This window comes from Schistocerca nitens, chromosome 2, assembly GCF_023898315.1.
Source record: "Schistocerca nitens isolate TAMUIC-IGC-003100 chromosome 2, iqSchNite1.1, whole genome shotgun sequence".
In the NCBI taxonomy this organism is placed as follows: domain Eukaryota; kingdom Metazoa; phylum Arthropoda; class Insecta; order Orthoptera; family Acrididae; genus Schistocerca; species Schistocerca nitens.
In genome coordinates, this window is record NC_064615.1 from 342,850,771 (window position 1) to 342,873,544 (window position 22,774).

A 22,774-nucleotide genomic window follows, 5' to 3' on the forward strand; every position below is an offset into this window, starting at 1 on the left:
CGTATTTGTTTTTGCTAGCACCTTGTACATTGAAGTTGTTACATTAAATAGTTAATATTTCTCCAGCAATCAAAATAAAAATATCATTACATTATTTGCAATAAAAATCAGCTGTTGCGTTAGCTTACATTTTCATGACTGCCCACAACAGGCTTCGCAGTTAGAATGTGGACGGCCCATTGTAATTTTTTACTCCACCATACATTAGCTGTTGTCACTTATTTTCCTATCCAAATAGCAAAACATATCTACTACATTCAGTGCCTCATTGTATAATCTAATTTCATCAGCATTGCCTGATTTAATTTGTCTACATTCCATTACCTTTGCTGTACTTTAGTTGATATTCATCTCATAAACTCTTTGTAGGACCCTAGCCATTCTGTTGAACAGTTCTTCCAAATCCTTTGCTTCAGTAAACCTCAGTGTTTTTATTTCTTCTGCTTGAACTTTAATTCCTTTCCTGAATTTCATCTTCACATCCTGCTCAACATATAGATTGAATAATGTTGAGAATAGCTACAAACTCGTCTCGGTCTCTTCTCATCTGCTGGTTCCTTTTTATGTCCCTATACTCTTATAACTTCATTCTGGTTTCTGTGCAATTTGTGCATAATCTTTTGTTCCTTATTTTTTATCCCAGACACCTTTAGAATTTCAAAGAGTGTTGTCCAATCATCACTCTCAGAATCCTTTTCTAAATGTACAAATGTTACAAACATAGGTTTGCCTTTCATAAATCTGTCTTCTAAGATTCTCCGGAACTAATTTTTCCCAAAGTCTGACTCTACCAGTTTCTCCATTCCTCTGTAAATAATTCACTTCAGTACTTTTCAACCATGACTTATTTAACTGATATTGGTAATATTCACACCCGTCAGCACCTGCCTTTTACTGGAATTCATGTTTTCAAAGTTTGATGGTATTTCGTGTGTCTAATGTGTAGCCTTGTCTCCCAAAGATTTCAGTAATTCTGTGGAAATGTTGTCTACTCAGGGAGCTATGATTTGATTTATGTCTTTCAGTGCTCTTCCAAATTATTCTTGCAGCATAGTATCTCTCATCTCATCTTCATTTACTTCCTGTGCCCCCAAGTCCATTTCCTGTATATAGCCCTTTTTGTATATTCCTTACAAATATCAACTTTCTCTTCTTTTGTTATTAGTGGCCTATCATCATACAGCTGATTCTCTTTTTCTTCAGCTGTATGTTTAAGTTTCCTATGGATGGCATCTATCCTTCCCATAAACATGTATACTTCCACAGCTGTGCATTTGTCCTGAAACTATACCTGCTTAACCAGTTTGCACTTTCTCTCAATCTCATTTTTTAGACTTCTGTATTCCTTTTGCCTGCTTTGCATTTTTATATTTTCTTCGTTCATGAATTAAATTCAATGTCTGCTGTGTTATTAAAGGATATCTATTGGACCTTATCTTTTGTGGCTGTCTGATCCTCTGCTATCTTCGCTATTTCATCTCTCAGTGCTAATCTATTCATCTTTTAGTGTATTCCCATCCCCTGTTTCAGTCAAATATTGCCTAATTCCCTCTTGAAACTCTCAGTAATATTTGGCTATTTTAACTTTTCCAGGTCCCATCTCCTTAATTTCCTACCTTTATGCAATTCCTTAAGTTTTCAAATACACTTCATATCCAATAAATTATGGTCAGAGTCCACATCTGTCCCTGAAAATATCTTACAGTTTAAAATCTCATTTTGAAATCTGTATCTTGCCATTGTATAATCAATATGAAACTTTTCTGTGTCTCTTGGTCTCTTCCAAATATACAATGTTCTTTAATGATCCTTAAACTAAGTGTTTCCAATGATTAAACAATTGACCCTCCAGGTAGGAATATCAGCTTAGTAGGAAAAGACAGATTGATACTTGCCGTAAAGAAGACACATTGACTAGCAGACAGGCGCAATTAAGACACTTACATAAAGCCTTCTGCCACAGCCTTCATCAGTAAAAGAGAGACACACACCATTCGTGCACACAAGCAAGCACACCTCATGTACTGTACATATGACCACCAACTCCAACATCTCAGGCCTGAATGCAATTGTCATGTGGGATGCAACCTGCAAACTGGAGGGGTAGGGGGAACAGATAGTAGTGTATGGGTGGGCAGAGAGGTAAGCACCGTCTGGTGGAGTGTGCAGGGGTAGAATGCCAGCGGGTACAGCGTCAGGTGTTTTGGAACATGGAGGTGGGGTAAAAAGGAGAGGAACAGGAAAAGACGGGCAGATGTGTTGAAATCAAGTGAACAGCCACTGCCAAACTGTGGCCAAGAGCAAAATTGACCACCCTGTGGCACAACATACAGCTGAACATCACAAACTTGATTTCAATGGCTGCTTCACTACCCTCCCCCAACAGCTTTTCTTTACGTTGCGCATGGGAGTTATCCTTAAAACACATTCTTCATCCCGTAATTATCCCGGCCTCAACGTAGAGTAACTTACTGTCTCAACACCCTCCACCCAACAGCTTCCATCCCATCTGTCCTGTCATCTCCCCATTCTCACCTCCCATCATATCTATTTGCTGACCTCTGCCAATGCATCTGCCTGTCTTTTCACATTCCTCATTCCTCTCCTTTTTTGCTCATTTCTTCCCCACGCCCCTGCCCCACAACCTCCCTTCTTCTTCCCTGCCCCCTCCAGATTACTGCTTGCATCCCACGTGATAGTTGCATTCCGGCCAGAGATGCTGGAGTTGGTAGTGATGTGTGCATGATGTGTGCTTGCTTCTGTCCATGAATGATGTGTGTCTCCCTTTTATTGATGAAGACCGTGGCTGAAAACTTTGTATCTTTTAATTGTGCCTGTCTGCAACTTAATGTGTCTTCGTTACAGTAAGTAGCAATCTGTCTTTTCCTACATTGTTGTTTGCAATGATTAATTTATGCTCTGTCCAAAATTCTACACGGTGGCTTCCCCTTTTATTCCTTGCACTGAGTCCATGTTTTTCTTCTCTTTCTTTTCCCACTATTGAAATCCAGTTGCCCATCAAAATTATATTTGCATCTCTCAAAACTACCTGAATAATTTCTTTTTTCTCATTGTACATTATTTCAGACTCTTTGTCATATACAGAGGTGTTTGGCACATAAAGTTGGGTGTAGACTTTGTGTCAGTCTTGGCTGCAATAATGCATTCGCTATGCTGTTCATAATAGCTTAATTGCATTCCTACATTCTTATTCACTGTTAGATGCAGGTATGCATTCGCGTATTTGATTTTGTATTTATAACCCTGTACTCCTGAGGACATGCATCTTTACTGTATGGTTAAATGATGATGGTGTCCTCTTGGGTAAAATATTCCGGAGGTAAAATAGTCCCCCATTCGGATCTCCGGGCGGGGACTACTCAGGAGGACGTTGTTATCAGGAGAAAGAAAACTGGCGTTCTATGGATCGGAGCGTGGAATGTCAGATCCCTTAATCAGGCAGGTAGGTTAGAAAATTTAAAAAGGGAAATGGATAGGTTAAAGTTAGATATAGTGGGAATTAGTGAAATTCGGTGGCAGGAGGAACAAGACTTCTGGTCACGTGAATATAGGGTTATCAATACAAAATCAAATAGGGGTAATGCAGGAGTAGGTTTAATAATGAATAGGAAAATAGGAATGCGGGTAAGCTACTACAAACAGCATAGTGAACGCATTATTGTGGCCAAAAATAGATACAAAGACCACGCCTATCACAGTAGTACAAGTTTATATGCCAACTAGCTCCGCAGATGATGAAATGTTTGATGAGATAAAAGAAATTATTCAAATGGTGAAGGGAAGCGAAAATTTAATAGTCATGGGTGACTGGAATTCGATAGTAGGAAAAGGGAGAGAAGGAAACGTAGTAGGTGAATATGGATTGGGGGGAAGAAATGAAAGAGGAAGGCGCCTGGTAGAATTTTGCACAGAGCATAACTTAATCATAACTAACACTTGGTTCAAGAATCATGAACGAAGGTTATATACATGGAAGAACCCTGGAGATACTCTAGAAGGTATCTTGTAGGTTATATAATGGTAAGACAGAGATTCAGGAACCTGGTTTTTAAATTGTAAGACATTTCCAGGGACAGATGTGGACTTTGACCACAATCTATTGGTTATAAACTGTAGGTTAAAACTGAAGAAACTGCAAAAAGTTGGGAATTTGAGGAGATGGGACCTGGATAAACTGAAAGAACCAGAGGTTGTAGAGTGTTTCAGGGAGAGCATTAGGGAACGATTGACAAGATTGTGGGAAAGAAATACAGTAGAAGTAAAATGGGTAGCTTTGAGAGACGAAATAGTAAAGGTAGCAGAGGATCAAGTAGGCAAAAATACGAGGGCTAATAGAAATCCTTGGGTAACGCAAGAGATATTGAATTTAATTGATGAAAGGAGAAAATATAAAAATGCAGTAAATGAAGTAGGCAAAAAGGAATACAAATGTCTCAAAAATGAGATCGACAGGAAGTGCAAAATGGCTTAGCAGGGATGGCTAGAGGACAAATCTAAGGATGTAGAGACAAATATCACTAGGGGTAAGATAGATACTGCCTACAGGAAAATTAAAGAGATCCACTTGTATGAATATCAAGAGCTCAGATGGAAACCCAGTTCTAAGCAAAGAAGGGAAAGCAGAAAGGTGGAAGGAGTATATAGAGGATCTATACAAGGGCGATGTTCTTGAGGACAATATTATAGAAATGGAAGAGAATGTACATAAAGATGAAATAGGAGATATGATAGTGCGTGAAGAGTTTGACAGAGCACTGAAAGACCCGAGGCGAAACAAGGCCCCGGGAGTAGACAACATTCCATTAGAACTACTGACAGCCTTGGGAGAGCCAGACCTAACAAAACACTACCATCTAGTGAACAAGATGTATTAGACAGGCGAAATACCCTCAGACTTCAAGAAGAATATAATAATTCCAATCCCAAAGAAAGCAGGTGTTGACAGATGTGAAAATTACTGAACCATAAGTTTAATAAGCCATGGCTGCAAAATACTAACACGAATTCTTTACAGACGAATGGAAAAACTGGTTGAAGCCGACCTCAGAGAAGATCAGTTTGGATTCCGTAGAAATGTTGGAACACATGAGGCAATACTGACCTTACGACTTATCTTAGAAGAAAGATTAAGGAAAGGCAAACCTACGTTTCTAGCATTTGTAGACTTAGAGAAAGCTTTTGACAATGTTGACTGGAATACTCTCTTTCAAATTCTAAAGGTGGCAGGGGCAAAATACAGGGAGCGAAAGGCTATTTACAATTTGTACAGAAACCAGATGGCAGTTATAAGAGTCGAGGGGCATGAAAGGGAAGCAGTGGTTGGGAAAGGAGTGAGACAGGGTTGTAGCCTCTCCCCGATGTTATTCAATCTGTATATTGAGCAAGCAGTAAAGGAAACAAAAGAAAAATTGGGAATAGGTATTAAAATCCATGGAGAAGAAATAAAAACTTTGAGGTTCACCGATGACATTGTAATTCTGTCTGAGACAGCAAAGGACTTGGAATGGATAGTGTCTTGAAAGGAGGATATAAGATGAACATCAACAAAAGCAAAACAAGGATAATGGAATGTAGTCGAATTAAGTTGGGTGATGCTGAGGGAATTAGATTAGGAAATGAGACACTTAAAGTAGTAATAAAGGAGTTTTGCTATTTGGGGAGCAAAATAACTGATGTTCGAAGTAGAGAAGATATAAACTGTAGACTGGCAATGGCAAGGAAAGCGTTTCTGAAGAAGAAAAATTTGTTAACGTTGGGTATTGATTTAAGTGTCAGGAAGTCGTTTCTGAAAGTATTTGTATGGAGTGTAGCCATGTATGGAAGTGAAACATGGACAATAACCAGTTTGGACAAGAAGAGAATAGAAGCTTTCGAAATGTGGTGCTACAGAAGAATGCTGAAGATTAGATGGGTAGATCACATAACTAATGAGGAGGTATTGAATAGAATTGGAGAGAAGAGAAATTTGTGGCACAAATTGACTAGAAGAAGGGACCGGTTGGCAGGGCATATTCTGAGGCATCAAGGGGCCACCAGTTTAGTTTTGGAGGGCAGCGTGGAGGGTAAAAATCGCAGAGGGAGACCAAGAGGTGAATACACTAAACAGATTCAGAAGGATGTAGGCTGCAGTAGGTACTGGGAGATGAAGAACCTTGCACAGGATAGAGTAGCATGGAGAGCTGCATCAAACCAGTCTCTGGACTGAAGACAACAGCAGCAACAACAACAACAACAACAACAACAACAACTCTGTACTCATCTGACCAGTAGGCCTGTTCTTCCTGCCACTGTACATTATATCTAATGTCAGTCTATTCATTTTCCTTTATAAATTATTTAACCTACTTACCTAATTAAGAAATCTAATATTCTATATTCTGACATGTAGAACGCCATTTTTATTTAATTTTTTTTATTTTCATGACATCCTCCTGAGTTATCATTGACTGGAAATCTGAATGGAGGATTATTTTACATTCAGAGTATTTTACCCAAAAGAACTCCATCATCATTAAACCATACAGTAGAGCTGCATACTCTTGGGGAAAAAAAATTTCAGCTGTAGTTTCCATTTGCTTGTAACTGCTCACAGTACCAACCGAATAAGGCCGTGGTAGCTATGTTGCAATGCCAGATCAGTTAATCATCCTCAGGCTGGTGGCCCTGCAATTTCTAAAAAGGTGGCTGCCCCTCTTCAGGAACTAATGCCTAGAGTTCTGTAAATGCCAAGTTTAAATTTCAACCACAACTGTTAAATATATCAGATTAATTATCTGTTTGTGGTTTTTCCCAAAATAAATTATAATTATAATGATATAAAATTCCCTGATCCCTGTCTCATAGATAAAAAGTTGCTAATGAGGTTAGGTTTATTTAAAGTCAGCTCTGTTTGTTGACAAGAGATTTAAAATACTTCTGTAGTTAATAGCAACCCTATTTTTAAGGAAATTATGGAGCTTGTGTTCAGGATTGTTTAACATTAATGTTTATTTGTACAACAGACAATGCATACACAGGTGTGCAATCAATACTGCGAGGGTGGTTTGAAAAGTTCTCGGAATCACCACAAGAGTTCAGAACTAGCGCAACGAGTTGTTCACATGATGTTCATTGGACTGTTGCCTGTAAACACGTGCAATGTCAGTGCTCTTGGAAGAGAGCTGTGGCGGTTGTTTCTGTGTAGTGATTAGTGAAGATGGAAGAAATAGAGATCTGAGCAGTGATTAAATACTTTGTAAAGAAAGGTATGAAAGCAAAGGATGTTCATGCTGATTTCCATAATACACTGGGGGACTCTGCTCCTTCATATTCAACTGTTGCCAAGAGGACAAATGAATTTAAATTTGGTCGCGAGTGCTTAGATGATGATCCACGCAATGGTCGGCCAAGATGTGTCACTACCCCAGAAATCATTGCCAAAGTGCACAAAATGGTCATGGAGGATCGCCAATTGAAAGTGCATGAAATTGCTCGTGCTTGCCAGATGTCATCTGAAGAATTAGAAACAGAAAAAATTATCTGCAAGATGAGTGCCGCAACTCTTGACACTGGATCAAAAATGTATGAGAGTGGACATATCTGAACAATGTTTGTCCTATTCTAGGAGAAATGAAAAAGATTTTTTGCACTGGTTTGTGACCACAGATGAAACTTGTGTGCACTACTGTACCCTAGAGATAAAATAACAGTCAAAGCAGTGGAAACATGCCGATTCTCTGCCACCAAAGAAAGGAAAGACAATTTCTTTGGCGGGAAAGGTCATGGCATCAGTGTTCTGGGATGCGAAGGATTTCTACTAGCTCTCGTCTTTTTACCTACTTGATCCTCTGCTGTCTTCACTACTTCATCCCTCAAACCTACCCATACTTCTTCTACTGTATTTCTTTCCCCCATTCCTGTCAATTGTTCCCTTATGCTCTCCCTGAAACTCTGTACAACCTCTGGTTCTTTCAGTTTATCCAGGTCCCATCTCCTTAAATTCCCACTCCAGCCTATATTACTGAATTACTGTTATTTTCATGCGCTGCCACCATATTAAATTATCAACTACATACATGTAGCCACAGCCATGACTAGTTGACTTGATTTTAGAGAGTTAGCAACACATCTGCATTATTATTGCCATTAATGATGTCCTGTTTCTTCCACAACCCAGAACTTTTTTTGACTTACTTGACTTAATTCCTTTGGCCCCTATGGGGGCATAGGGCATCCAGGAGAACTCGCCATCCGTCTCTCTCTTTGCCCATTTGCCTCAATTCTGCCCAGGTCTTGCCAACTCTTTTTGCTTCCCCTTCCACTGTCCTCTTCCTTGTTCCCTGGGGATTCCATTCCAATGCTTTTTTCTCGGTGGCTCCATCTGGTTTTCTCAAGGTGTGCCCCAACCAGCCCCACTTTCTCTCTCGTATCTGGTCTTCTATAGGTATCTGGTTTGTTATTCGCCAGAGCTCCTCACTGCATATTTTTTCTGGCCACCAGATATTCATGATGTGCCGAAGACATCTATTCATGAAGCTTTGTAACTGGGATGACCAGGCCATGAGATGGCAGCCCCACCAGGACACTCGGGGGCTGTGGGCTGATAACCCGCACCACCAAAAAACACATATCACAGAAACTAAGAAACAGCCGGATGGATCTTAAGGCCTGAAAAGGAAAACCCATATCGGTTTTTGGAATGTAAGGACGTTGAGAGAAGCAGGGAGGCTAAGACAGGTTGAAAAAGAGATTGAGAACTATCGACTAGATGTATTGGGACTAAGTGAAGTAAGGGGGCCAGAATCTGGGGAATTCCAAACACAAAATGGTGGAGTGTTGCTGTATGCTGGTCAGACAGGTGAGGACGCGATGCATAGGAATGGTGTAGGGCTCTTACTATCTAAAAGCAGCAAGAAGAGCTTACTGGAGTGGAAACCAGTCTCAGAACGGATAATAACCACACGCTTTAAAACAAATGTGCGATATATCACTGTAATTCAATGCTATGCACCTATTGAAATAGCTAAAGGAGAATTAAAAGATGCATTTTATACAGAGCTTAACGGAATCCTTAGACAAACAAATTCTAGGGACATAAAAATTTTAATGGGTGACTTGAACGCAAAAGTTGGTTCAGAAAATGAAGGGCTAGAACATATGGGCATGCACGGCATGGGGATCAGGAATGTAAATGGTGAACTGTTGATAGATACATGCACTGAACATGACCTAGTCATTGGAGGCACATTCTTTCCACATCGTAACTGCCATAAGATAACATGGGTTTCTCCAGACCACGTTACTGAAAGTCAAATAGACCACATAGTCATAAGCCACAAATTCTGACACTCTCTGTTAGATGTCAGAAATAGAAGAGGGACAGACGTTGGAAGTGACCACCACCTAGTTTTGGTGGAATTCAGACTGAAGATAGTGGCAAATAGAACAAAGCTCAATCACAGATGCAAGAAAATAGATGTGGCAAGGTTAAAAGACCAACAGATCAAAGAAATATTTGACCTTGAACTACAAAACAGATTCCAGGTCCTCTCTGAAGAATCCCTTGAAAAGCGACTGCGGAAAAAACAGGCCGGTTTTAGGGCACAACGCAGTTGTGTTGATCTTATTAACACTCTAAGGATCATTTTAGAGCAAAGCAAAGAATTCCAAGCAACCATGTACCTGGCATTCATTGATTTTCAAAAGGCCTTCGATTCCGTGAAACATAAAGTGCTCTGACAGGTGTTGTGGAAGTACGACATACTACAGAAGATCTTAAACATCATAAAAGATCTATATGATGGCTACAAATGCTGCATACTCCTCAGGGGAAATATAACAGAGCCCATAAAAGTAACAACTGGAGTCCAGCAGGGTTGCATTTTGTCACCAACACTTTTTCTACTTGTTCTAGACTCTGTTATGAGAAGAGTCACAGCAGGCAGGAGACGAGGAATCCAGTGGGGGATCCATGAATGTCTGGAGGATTTGGATTTTGCAGATGACATAGTTTTATTAGCTCCAAGGCTGACTGATATGCAAGCTAAATTAAACTTGCAGAAACTGCTGGCCTCAAGATAAATACAGGCAAAACAAAGGAAAGGAGAGTAAATTCAGGTAACTTGGAGGTGCCATTGTTAATAGGTGAGCAGTGGGTGGAGACTGTCAACTCATTCCTGTATCTGGGTAGTATAGCGGCGGAAGATGGTGGAGCTGGAGATGACGTGAAAAACCGCATTAAAAAGGCAAATGCTGCCTTCATACAATTGTATCCAATATGGAAAAATAGAAATATCACGTACAAAACAAAAATCCGTATTTTTAATACAAATGTGAAGGCTGTCCTTCCGTACGCCAGTGAAAGCTGGAAAATGGATGAAAGGTTACATCCCAGAACTTTTTTCAGTGAGTCAAACTTTTATCTATGTTGGGGTGTGCTAGAGCACTGCACCCATGTGAGCAATGTTTGTTCTTCATCGCTTGCTATGCACACAGTGTGGAAGCATATGGCCAGCATTTTCCTCCCTCACCACCGAGCAGACATGCAGTCGCTGAGTGTTGGGATGCATTTAGAAACATAGGTGTCAGTTTTTCTTGTTTGCTAGGAGAAAGTGTGTGCTGTGTGCCTGAGATTCGCCAGATATTACCACAATGACTGAATATAATTATGTATAATGAAAATTATAGTGATAATCAAATACTGAATGTTACTGGAGGTCATTGATTTAGCAGTGGGACTGAAAATTTGTGTGAATGGATGGATAATGAAATAATGCTTGTATTCAGTCTGCAGCTAAAACCCCACTGACAGTGAGAGATATTTTGAACAGATTTAATGGTAAATATGAGTGTAGAGAATGTGGCACCTGATTATAATTGTCAACTTTGTTTATAATTAATTAAAAAAAGTCCTTCAATGTAGCTACAAAGTAGGCTTTCGTGAATAAATTGAGTGAATGTACTAATAGCACAAATTACAGATGATGTTAACAGCACTGACCAGAAAGAGGAAGGTAAGTGTAAGATGTAGTGGTAAGTGCAAGTGAGCTAGTGTGTGTAACATCTGCATGGCTGTGGGTAGTGCTCACTCGATTGTGTCATTAGGCGAGGCAGCATCAGTCATCTTTAGGAATTTCCACTATGCTGTGTGAAGCTTATTCACACTCTCACACACCACAGCTGTAAGTAGACTCCTCTTATGGGTCACAAGTCTGCAGGGCTATAGTACTGACTCCTCATCATCACATTATATGTCACTTGTTCTCTCGTGCTTGCTTTTAGTGCCATGTTTAATTTACATATCTTGGGGTTCTTTATGTGCACCTGCTTCCATACTGCATTGTGTTTCTGTTTTGCACCTGCTTCATAATGGGCGGAGGGATCCCAAAACTTAAAATTTTGTGGTATCTAAAGTAAATAGGAAAGAAACACTCTAAAAAGTAATTCATATTATGTAAATAATAATGTGATTCATTTCTTGAAATAAGAAAATTACTAACAGAAAAACACAGAGAAGCATTCTTGAATATAAACACTTGGATACAAATTGCCCTTGCTTTTAGAATTAAAGGGAAATGGAGAAATGGTTAGTCGTGCAAGATAATAAATGATAGTGAGCAGGTGGAAAATTTCTGAGCATCCCAGATCAGATGAGCTGTAACAACTTATATCACATAACTGTTAGATAATAGAGATTATATTTACATTTCTGAGAAGTTGATGTTCTGGTTTTCTGAAGGCAGCCAGTGAGACAGAGAAATAAGAGTGTTTTTAAGGGGGATAAGTTGTCAAAAGTGGCAGATGTGAGAAGATGAGAGGGTTGGAGAAAAAAGATGATGAAAAGAGGATGAAAAGAGGATGAAAGAAAGGGTAGAGACACAACTAACAAGGAAATGAAGCTTCCTGTGACAAGATGATATGGCAATACTGGAAGAGATACACACATCATGGAGAGAAGTGTAACTGAGAGGAAGCAGATCATGCAGTCCAAGCACATGTTGGAGATAAGATTTTCACATGTGGAATTCTGGTTGCTCCTGCTTGAAAACAGTCTCTGGTATTGCATTGCCAGGCATCCTCTTTAGTCTGTATTATCTCCACCCATTCATTCTTTCTTTTGGAAAGTTGCTTATTAGCAACACAGTGAACGTGTTTGAGCAATGTTAATAGTGAATGTCCGAGAAAGACCTTCACACAATCTGATGCTTTAGAATTGACACAGGTGAAATACATATGTTACAATATGGTATTTGGGGAAAGTTTGCAATGGGAATTGCCTGCAAAACATTCTGAGAGAAAATTTCGCAGATGCTCATGTGGTTTTGCAAAATTCAATAATTGACAGAAGACTACTGTGGTAAAATAGAAATACTCAGGAAACATGTACCGGTCAGTGCAACAACTGGTGATCTGTTTGTTGACATATGAATTAGAGCATTTGATCTGTGGTATAACTTCGGCATTTTCATAATGCAATTTATTCTCACCATACATTTGCCACAGTGGTAACATTGCATCACATTTTTTTTTTTTTTTCGGAACCATGTCTTCTTTCATTTATCAAGTTACATAGGTCCCATTTAGAATGTCGATTATTAGATTTTTGAAATGTTTAACATGGATGATTCTACACAAAGAACCAGTTTAGTGGCAGTTTACTTTCTAATATATTTCATTTTATATTTTATGGGTCCAAGAACTTATTTTGTGGACCTTAAGAGGAAATAAGTTTTAACTGTGTGAAACAGATTAACATATTACTTGCTCATAAGAATAACAAGTAGAATTCTGTATTGTGAATCAGGGAAATAAGTTAGATGCACATTGAACCCACGCTCAGATTTAATGACTGTCTTTAATATGTGCAGTTTTTGGGTAATTTTACACGCCTTCTTGGCAATTTCCCCATCTAAACTCCAGAAAGATGACATACTGAAAGTTTTCTCCTGTCTTATTTTTGGGTTAAAATAATGATTGGAGAGCATCTGACCACAGAAATATTATGTAAATGCTAAATATAAATGAAAGAAATCAGGTTTCTGCATCATGACATTATTAATGCTAATAAAGAAGTTATAGTTTGCAAAACATTTTGAATACCACTTACATATCCACCAAAAACTTCCATTTTATGTGAATTTCTCTGTTATCAACTCTACATTATGTTTTGCCCTTTAAATCTGGAAGGTGGCCATTGGTCTTGATGAGTTGATATTGTTCCAGGGCAAACAAAGGAATGAATGCATTTTTGCACTTTGGAATTGTGCTTTACATCCCTTTGGTCTGTAAAAGGAATATAGCTACATGCAAGGAGAAAAGCAGTTATTGTTCACATAAATAATGTTTATTGGGTGATACAAACGAAGGACTAAGAATATCCATGCCCCTTGCTGAAGATAATTTACAGCTGCAGGTATGGATTAGGGATAACTTTAATTCATGTTACTTTCCCTTACATGTTTTTATTAACAGATAATACAGATAAATATTTAAATGTCTGCTTAAACTGCACCCAAAAGTTACAGTCAATTTGTTGAGTACAATGTAAAACATGATGATGCAATTTTTGTTAATACTTTCCGAAAAATGATATTGTTCAACATTGAAAACTTAATATTGTTTGTCAATTAAAAAACTAAGCTTTCTGTGTTGTTGTACATTCAGTGATAGGCAGATCCTTTTTGTTTCAGTAATTTGTGATCTCTGCTCTGTGCGCATATACTGCAGATATTCTCATATAAATTGATTTCCTGTGACACATACTTTGGCATGTAAAGATCTGAAACAGCAGTAATTCAGAAGCTTACTCCAGAAATAATATTAGAAGAGTGGCCTACAATGAAATTACAATCAAATAATTATTTTTTTTTAAAAAAATCTGCCTTCAGGACTTGGCAGATCAGCAGCACACATGTAAAAACACACTGAAGACTGTAACAGAAACATAATTCTGAAAAACAGAATGGGCCAAGTTCATGTGATGGCTATGTGTGAAGAAAGAGATTTTGAAGAACAAACCTACAGGTCTTTGTTGAAGTGTGATTCTTTCTCAGTAAACATAAGATGACTGGACTAAATTTTAGGTCACAAATTGAAGCATATCTTAAATTAAGTATTAAAAAAATCAGGAAAGGCAACCACTCATATGCAGATGGATGATGGATAGAGCATAGATTCACTTACAGTCCACAAAGGAAAATAATGGGAAAAAACTTGTGAATCTGCAAAATTGTGCAGTGGTAGGGGGGCACAGACAATATACCTAAAATGATAACCGGTGGGGTGGCAAACTCGTGGTAGGGTGGGGGGAGGGGCATTTTCTTATGTTTCCTTTGGATGACTAGAAAACAGCAGCTTCTAGCGAAAATGTTTTCCAGAACAAAATTAAACTACAAAAATTGGCCCTATTCATTTTTTTGCTGTGATTAGTGGCTTCTGCATTGCAGTGGATGGAAGAATAGCAGATTATTAAAAATACTTTAATGGTATAAAATTAATGATTATTGTTAAGTGAAGTCGGTTAAGAATCAGTACAGTATTAAATGTATGTATGTCATCTAAGCACAGTAGAATCATATTAAGAGATAAATTGTGTTCTGGAGGTCTAAGAGGGTAGGGGGTGGAGGCTATAAATTCACAAGGTAGATCACTGGATTGTGGATTGTGGTCATGCACTTCTTTCCTTTGCAGGGCTGCAAACTAAGGAGCAAGCAGGTGAATCCCTACATTTTTTATACCCAGTTATGTCACAAAATTACAACAACCCTCTGTAGCGTGCCTTATGAATCACTGGCACAGATATGGCCGGGGGGGGGGTGAGCCTTGTTTATTTTTCACAAAGTGTGTTAACAATACATGGAATACAGATATGAGCTATTAATAATACTAGTACAGGAAACACATGTGGGCAGACTCTGTGTAAATCTCTGCACACTATTCTACACTGCTATAAAGTAAATCTATTGTTAGTCACCCTGTTCAACAGCTGTGGCATTCTTTTGGGAAAGGCAGTTTCACCCTGATGAGCACTGCTTTATTTTCACTTTACAGACTGACTATACCTCCCCAGCATTTCTTGTCCAATTCTGCTATATGAGTAGGTAAAATTTCTTCATTGTGCTCATTTATATAGTGGAGTTTTTTTATGCTTATTGAGCGATTGCTTATTTACAGTTGTTAAGTGGGCACTTTTATGTAAAATACATCCCTATAAACAATGACTGAGAAGCATTTAATTTGTAAATATGATGTCAGTGGCCTATGTAGTGTCAGCAGGAAAGGGATTGGCTTGGTAAATATGGCTCTTCCCTGTTGTTTATCATTGACACCATATTGTAAAGACACATAACCATGTTGTTGACAGGTGGTGGCGAATTAATGAATGGCCAGAAAGTTATGTGCACTTTTTTCACCAATAACTGTGTTACTGTTACACTGCATAATTCTCTTCCATTCAGGAATTCATGGCATGTGTAGAGTGGGCTGCATTGCGTTGAGCCGCTTACCGTGCCTCTACAGTATATCTTGCAAGATGGATGTGAATATGTCTGATGGAATAGTACTGATCATATTCAGATCTCGAACAGTAATTTGTTGTGATGCATTACTTGCCTTATGTTAAAAATCTGAAGTTCCATAACTCATAGGTGACCTCCACCTATTGCATATGCAACCAATTTAAGTCTTTGGGCCTCTTCAGATGTTGGGACAGCTGAGGTTGACGTGAAGCATTTTAAACCTCTCATGTTATAAAAAGTATTGCAGCCATTGACAATGGAGACAATGAAACAGATATTGTGAAGAACACATTGACAGCATGTTACACTTGGGGCAGTCTCTTCAGTGTGGTAGACAGATTTCAGTTGCTGCTGTTGAGGTGTTTTATGTAATAGTGCACTGAACAACTGTAATTGAGTACAAGGAAAAGAGTCACATTAGATAACAAAACAGACAATATGGGATATAGTGAAGGAGGAGACCGGTAAAACCAGACGTGAAGAGGGGCAAATAGCATTAAGAGTAAATGATACATTGGTGACAGGTGAGTATAGTCCGCCCCCTGTAGCTGAGTGGTCAGGGTGACAGACTGTCAATCCTAAGGGCCTGGGTTCGATCCCTGTCTGGGTTGGAGATTTTCTCCGCTCCAGGACTGGGTGTTGTGTTGTCCTAATCATCATTATTTCATCCCCATTGACACGCAAGTCACCGAAGTGGCGTCAAATCACATTTCAAGTAACTTCCATAATATGAATTTGACCCTCACTACCCCAGCATAAGTATTGTCCATCATAAAATCTTTAAAATCAAAAACATCTAGTGGGTATGACGAAATATCAACGAAGTTAATTAAAGAATGTGATTCTGAGTTAAGTAACATATTAAGCTATCTGTGTAACCAGTTGTTTATCAGTGGAATATTTCCTGAATGGGTAAAATATGCTTAAGTTAAGCCACTGTTTAAGAAGGGAGATAAAGTAATAGCGTCAAATTTCCATCAAGTTTCACTTTTGCCAGCATTCTCAAAAATTTTACAATGTGTACAATTTTGCTTCTGCCATTTTTTCTCCAACATTTGAGGCTTTAATGAAACGAATTGGTTACACTTGTATCATTCAAAGTATTTTCCATCACTGCCCACTACTTTTTCCCATCTTTTGGGCAGTGTACGAATCCCACATAGAAAAAATTGTTCATCTTTTGAAGCAATCCACAAATCGATCCAATTTGTGACTTCTTCATGAGATCGGAAGTGTTGGTCAGCCAGGCCATGCCCCATTGATCTAAACAGGTGATAGTCAGAGGGAGCAATGTCTGGAGAATATGGCAGGTGGAGTAGGACTTCCCATTTTAACGTTTCCAAGTACATTTTGACTTCTGTTGCAACACGGGCTTGAGTGTTGTTGTGCTGCAAAATAACTTTATCATGCCTCTCACTGTGTTGTGGCCGTTTGTCTTTTAATGCTCTGCTCAAACACATTAATTGTGTTCGATAACGGGCACCTGTGATTGTTCCACTTGGTTTTAACACCTCGTAGTTCACAACACCGAGCTGGTCCCACCAAATGCAGAACATGAACTTGGAGCCGTGAATATTTGGTTTGGCCGTTGATGTGGAAGCATGGTTGGGATATCCCCCTTTTTTTTGCATTTAGGGTTATCGTAATGAACCCATTTTTTGTCCCTGGTCACATTGCGATGAAGAAATCCCTTCAGTTTTTGCCTCTGAAGCAACTGTTCACTAAGACATAAACGCTGTTCAACGTCTCTTGGTTTCAGCTCACATGGGACCCAAGTTCCTTCTTTCTGAATCATGCCCATAGCTTTGAGGTATTTTGAAATGGCTTGCTGTGTCACTCCCACTAATCGTGCTAGTTCTTCTTGAGTTTGACGCGAGTCTTCACTCAGGAATGTCGCCAATTCTGCATCTTCGAAAACATTCTCTCTTCCACCACTATGCCAGTCTAAGATGTTAAAATCACCATTATTGAAGCTTTGAAACCACTCATGACATGTTCTTTGACCAATAGCATCCTTACCGTACGTACTTGAGAGCATTCGATGAGACTCAGCCACTGTTTTCTTCATATTGAAATGAAACTGTAACACCTGTCGCAAATGACAAGAATTAGGCTCGTAAACTGACATTTTCAATCAAGAACAACTTCATGATGCAGACACAAATTGACTAATGTATGAGTGAGGTTATGTTGACCGAGGTCCAAGCTAACTGCCTGACGTCTGCAATCTGTTTCTTTTGACCGCTACTTACCATTGTCGCCACCTATTGGCAAACGGCGGAAGCAAAGTTGTACACCTTGTAGAAAAGATGATGTACAATCAGCTTTATAACCATCTTATCGTAAATAACATAATTTCAAAGTTGCAGTTCGGATTTCTAAAGGGTTCTGATATTGAGAAGGCTAGCTACACTCACAGTGAAAATGTACTTAATTCATTAGACAAAAAATTGCAGGCAAGTGGTATATTTTGTGATCTGTCAAAGGCATTTGACTGTGTAAATCGCAATATCCTTTTAAGTAAATTAGAATATTATGGTGTAACAGGAAATGCTGCAAAATGGTTCAAATCTTGTATCTCTGGCAGGAAACAAAGGGCATTATTAGGAATGAGACATGTATTAAGCTATCAGGCATCATCCAACTGGGAACTAATTACATGTGGGGTCCCACAAGATTCCATCTTAGGGCCCTTACTTTTTCTTGTGTATATCAATGACCTTTCATCAGTAACATTACCAGATGCCAAGTTTGTTTTGTTTGCCAATGATACAAATGTTCCAATAAATAGCAATCAAGTGTAGTCTTAGAAAGATCGGCTAATTAAATATTTGTGGGTATTAACCACTTGTTCCTAGCCAACTCCTTGTCACTAAACTTTGAAAAAACACACTACATGCCCTTCACAACTTGTAAGGTATGTCCCATGAGTAGATGCCTAACATATGATGACAAGCAGATAGAAGAAGTGGACAGTGTTAAATTCTTGGGATTACAACTTGATAATGAATTTGATTGGGAGGAGAACACCACAGGACTGCTGAAGCGTCTAAACAAATCTCTATTTGCAATGCGAATTCTGTCAGACATAGGGGATATAAAAATGAAAAGGCTGTCATACTATGCTTACTTTCACACTAATGTCATATGGTATCATTTTTTGGGTAATTCATCAAGCCAAGCTAAAGTTTTCCAGGCACATAAATGTGCAATAAGAGTAGTGTGAACTCAAGAACATCATGCAAAGGTCTGTTTAGGGAACTAGTGATACTAACTACTGCTTCCCAGTGTATTTATTCCTTAATGAAATTTGTCATTAAAAATATATCACTTTTTCAAACCAACAACTCAGTTCATGGAATCAATACTAGAAATAAGAATAATCTTCACAAGGATTTAAAGTCACTTACTCTTGTACAAAAAGGTGTGCATTATTCAGGAACACACATTTGCAGTAACTTAACAGCAACCATAAAAAGCGTAACAACCAATGAGATTCAGTTTAAGTGAAGCCTAAAGGATTTATTGGTGGCCAACTCCTTCTACTCCATTGATGAATTTCTCAGTAGAATCAACTGATTTTGTGGGGGGGGGGGGGCACGTGCGCTTGTGTGTATATATAGTACAATCTACCTTCTGCAGCATTTCAGTGCAGTAATGTGTTCATTGTAAATAAGTATTGTACTAGTTCTGTTATATGTTCATTACCGTATAAACAAAAAAACTTTTTTATTTATTTTAAATTTAGTGCATTAATGCGATGTAAATGAGTGTTGTAAAATGATCCTTTCATATAGTGTCCAAATAAAAATAAAATATGACGATCATTTCACTTAGGGAGCTGTGGAAGGTTCATTAGCTTATTTGTTTTAGTTGTAAATATTTGTCATGTATTATTGTTTTTCTGACATGTTCTACATGCTGGCAGACCTCCTCACTATGGATCAATTGGAATGAAAGTGTCTGTAAACTGAAAATTGGGTAGTGCTCGTGGTTGGAGAAGTTACCTTTCCCGTAAGAACGCTACAGCTGCTGTATGGGGTGACCAAGAATAGATTTATAGTGTAGCAGTGTAGAACAGTGTGCAGACATTTACATAGAGTCTGTCCATACATGTTTTTTGCACTAGTGTTATTAAGAACTTGTGCCCCCTTTTTGGGCTTATCTGTGCCCGTGATTCATAAAGGGCACTACAGAAGGTTCGTGTAACTTTGTGAAACACCCTGTAGTAGCTTCTTGTGGTGTAATTGGGTAGAAACAGTGTGGGGACTTGCCTGCTTGCTCTTCAGTTTGTAGGCCTATGGAAGAGGGAAGTCCTCAGCCACAATCCAGTAAGCTACCTTCCCTCGCACTTCTGCCCTCCACCCCACCCGCTCCCCCCTATTAGACACCCAGCACACAAATTTTCCCTTAATATGACTCTACTGTACTTAGATGAGGTACACACATTTAATATTTATTCTTAAACCACTTCATTTAACAAACATCATTAATTTTATGCCATTAAAACAATACTTTTAATAATCAGTGATTCTTCCATCCATTGCAACTTGGAAACTATTAATCCAAGAGAAAAAATGAACAGGGCTTTTTTTAAAAGGAATTTTAATGTAGTTTGATTTTGTGCTGTGAAATATTTTCACTAGAAGCTGCGGTTTTGGTGTTATTCAAGAAAAACTCAAAAAAAGTTACCTTTAAACGTCCCCCACCCTTTCCCCCTATGCTCAGACTCTACTGGTCAGGATTTGTAGTATATTGTTCATGGCCCTCCCTGTTATTACTGCACTAATCAACCCTTTTTGGGTCTTTGTTGACTGGACTATTATTACATCACAAAATTTCACTAACTATTGAGTTACATAAGCACTCTTTCTCGTGTGTAAGTACAGACACGCAGTACCATCAATAAGAAATTTAATAAATGAGTTCAGTTTCAAACCTACAATTCTTGAATATTTTCACTCTCTCTCTCTCTCTCTCTCTCTCTCTCTCTCTCTCTCTCTCTCTCTTTTAGCATTTAAGTTTGAGAGGAGAATTGCAATTCCCTTACAGCTTTTGGGGAACCAGAGCCCTAAGTTGAAATCTCATTGGTAGAGCCAGCAGCTGCAAGTCGTAATATATGCCCTGCTGACGTCATTTACTTTAGCCCTGTGGAAGTTTGCCACATATAGAGATCTACAATAGGGAAATTAAATGGCGATACATCAGAAGTCAACAACTCCAGCAAGGAAATCAATAGCAGTCCCCAGATTATGACATTGACAGTAGATTTAATTACCACTAGGTTGGAACAGATCAGAAAGAGAAATGTTGAATGCAAAGCTGGGAATAGGGAAAAAAAAATGGCGACAAAATGTCAGTTGCATGTTACCTTCATTGTCCAAATCTGGATAACCTAGGACTTACTTGGTAGTTAATATAGTTATCTTCAAACACACTACCAGTTCCACAAAGCTGAACAGAGAGAAATAAAATGTCTGACTTCCAGGCATCTCTAAGCATTGCAGTTCTCATCCATGTACTTGTACGTTTTCCTGCATATTTCTGAATTTCATCTATCCAGTTTCCGTTGCATTGTTATCTCAGTCTATTCTTATCTCTTGGAACCCATTAAAAGATATACCTGAGGATAACTACCATCTGTACATCTAACTGTATGTTCCACTCGCCTCCATTTCATTTTAATTTGCAATAATTTTATTTGTTCCCTGAGCCATTTGTTTGACTTCCTGTCTCTTGGTGATTCCTAACATTCATTTCTCCATTTCTTGCTTAGCAGCTCTGTATTTTGAATGTGATTTTTGAATGCTTTCTCACTGTGAGAAGTCAAAATTTGCTATTGCTTACTGTCTGCTTCGGTCACATTAAATGTTTGGTTTTGAAAAACTTGTTAGCTTCTCTAACCACTTCAGCTCATATGTCATCAGTAAAATGAAGCTGATTCAGGCACACTCGATCAGTGCATTTTCCTCAACCTCTTTTAGTTTGTGGATAGTTTAGCAATGTGATAAGAAATCTCCTTGCTTGCCTTCTGTTCCAGTCCTAAGTCTCCCACTATCTAGATGAAGTCCAAGAGAAGCTTTATCACTTATATGTATATTCAAACAATGGAAACACACACACACACACACACACACACACACTAATTCAGAAGGCCACCACTATTGCTCCATTCTGTAATTTTGTTCACAACTTGCAAATAATCCATTTTGCTCTATCTACTTCTAAAACAACATGTTATTTTGGTGAATACCATGTATGTTACACAGAGTATGCTGATGGACATAGTTTTCTATCCCTTGCCTATGTCCTTTATTGTGAAAGTCTAAAATGGTTTAAAACTGTGATGAACTGTAAAATTTATTTGCTGTTTGATATAATATAGTCCGTTTCATTTTTAATTAATTTAGCCTAGCAAATTCATTTTTCTATTTGTTTTTTAAGCATCTGTTAACAATAAACATGTTGTCATCTTTGGCAAATTGTGCTAATGTATGACCTCTGTAATTTCCTGTACTGGGCCCAAAGCTTCTAACTGCATAGTCATTATTGAAATTGTCTTTCTTTTGCATTAAGATCCGCAGTATCATTTTGTAGTGGGGTTTGTTTTGCTGCCAGTTACCAGTGCCTCTAACTTCCCATATTTGACTCAAGGGAAGGAATACTAGGAGTTGTGGGCTGAAGGAAGTCTGACACTGGCTTTATAACATACCTAGCTACTACTCTCCCCACATTTTGCTACGTGACATTTGCAAAAGCTGAGTCTACTACTTTTTATTTAGAGACAATAAGTTGCTGAACTCCAGGAATCAAAGATATGGCAATGGAATAGGAATAGGGTTAACTACCCCAAGGTAGTGTTATAGGCACTTTGCTGTTCCTTATCTGTAGAAACGATTTGGAGACAATCTGAGCAGCCGTATTCGGTTGTTTGCAGATGACGCTGTCATTTATCGACTAATAAAGTCATCACAAGATCAAAACAAACTGCAAAACGATTTAGAAAAAATATCTGAATGGTGTGAAAAGTGGCAGTTGACCCTAAATGACAAAAAGTGTGAGGTCATCCACAGAGTGCTAAAAGGAACTTGTTAAACTTCGGTTACACGATAAATCGGTCTAATCTAAAAGCCGTAAATTCGACTAAATACCTAGGTATTACAATTACGAACAACTTAAATTTAAAGTAACACATAGAAAATGTAACAGACCTACTAAGGAGGCTGCCTACACTACGCTTGTCTGTCCTTTTTTAGAAT

General features: G+C 38.5%; 1 protein-coding gene across 2 annotated transcripts in view; it reads left to right on the forward strand.

The window, feature by feature from the left end:
* LOC126236147 (lys-63-specific deubiquitinase BRCC36-like) overlaps window positions 1-22,774 on the forward strand; it is a 44,244-nt gene that overhangs the window by 17,456 nt on the left and 4,014 nt on the right. The window lies entirely within an intron of this gene.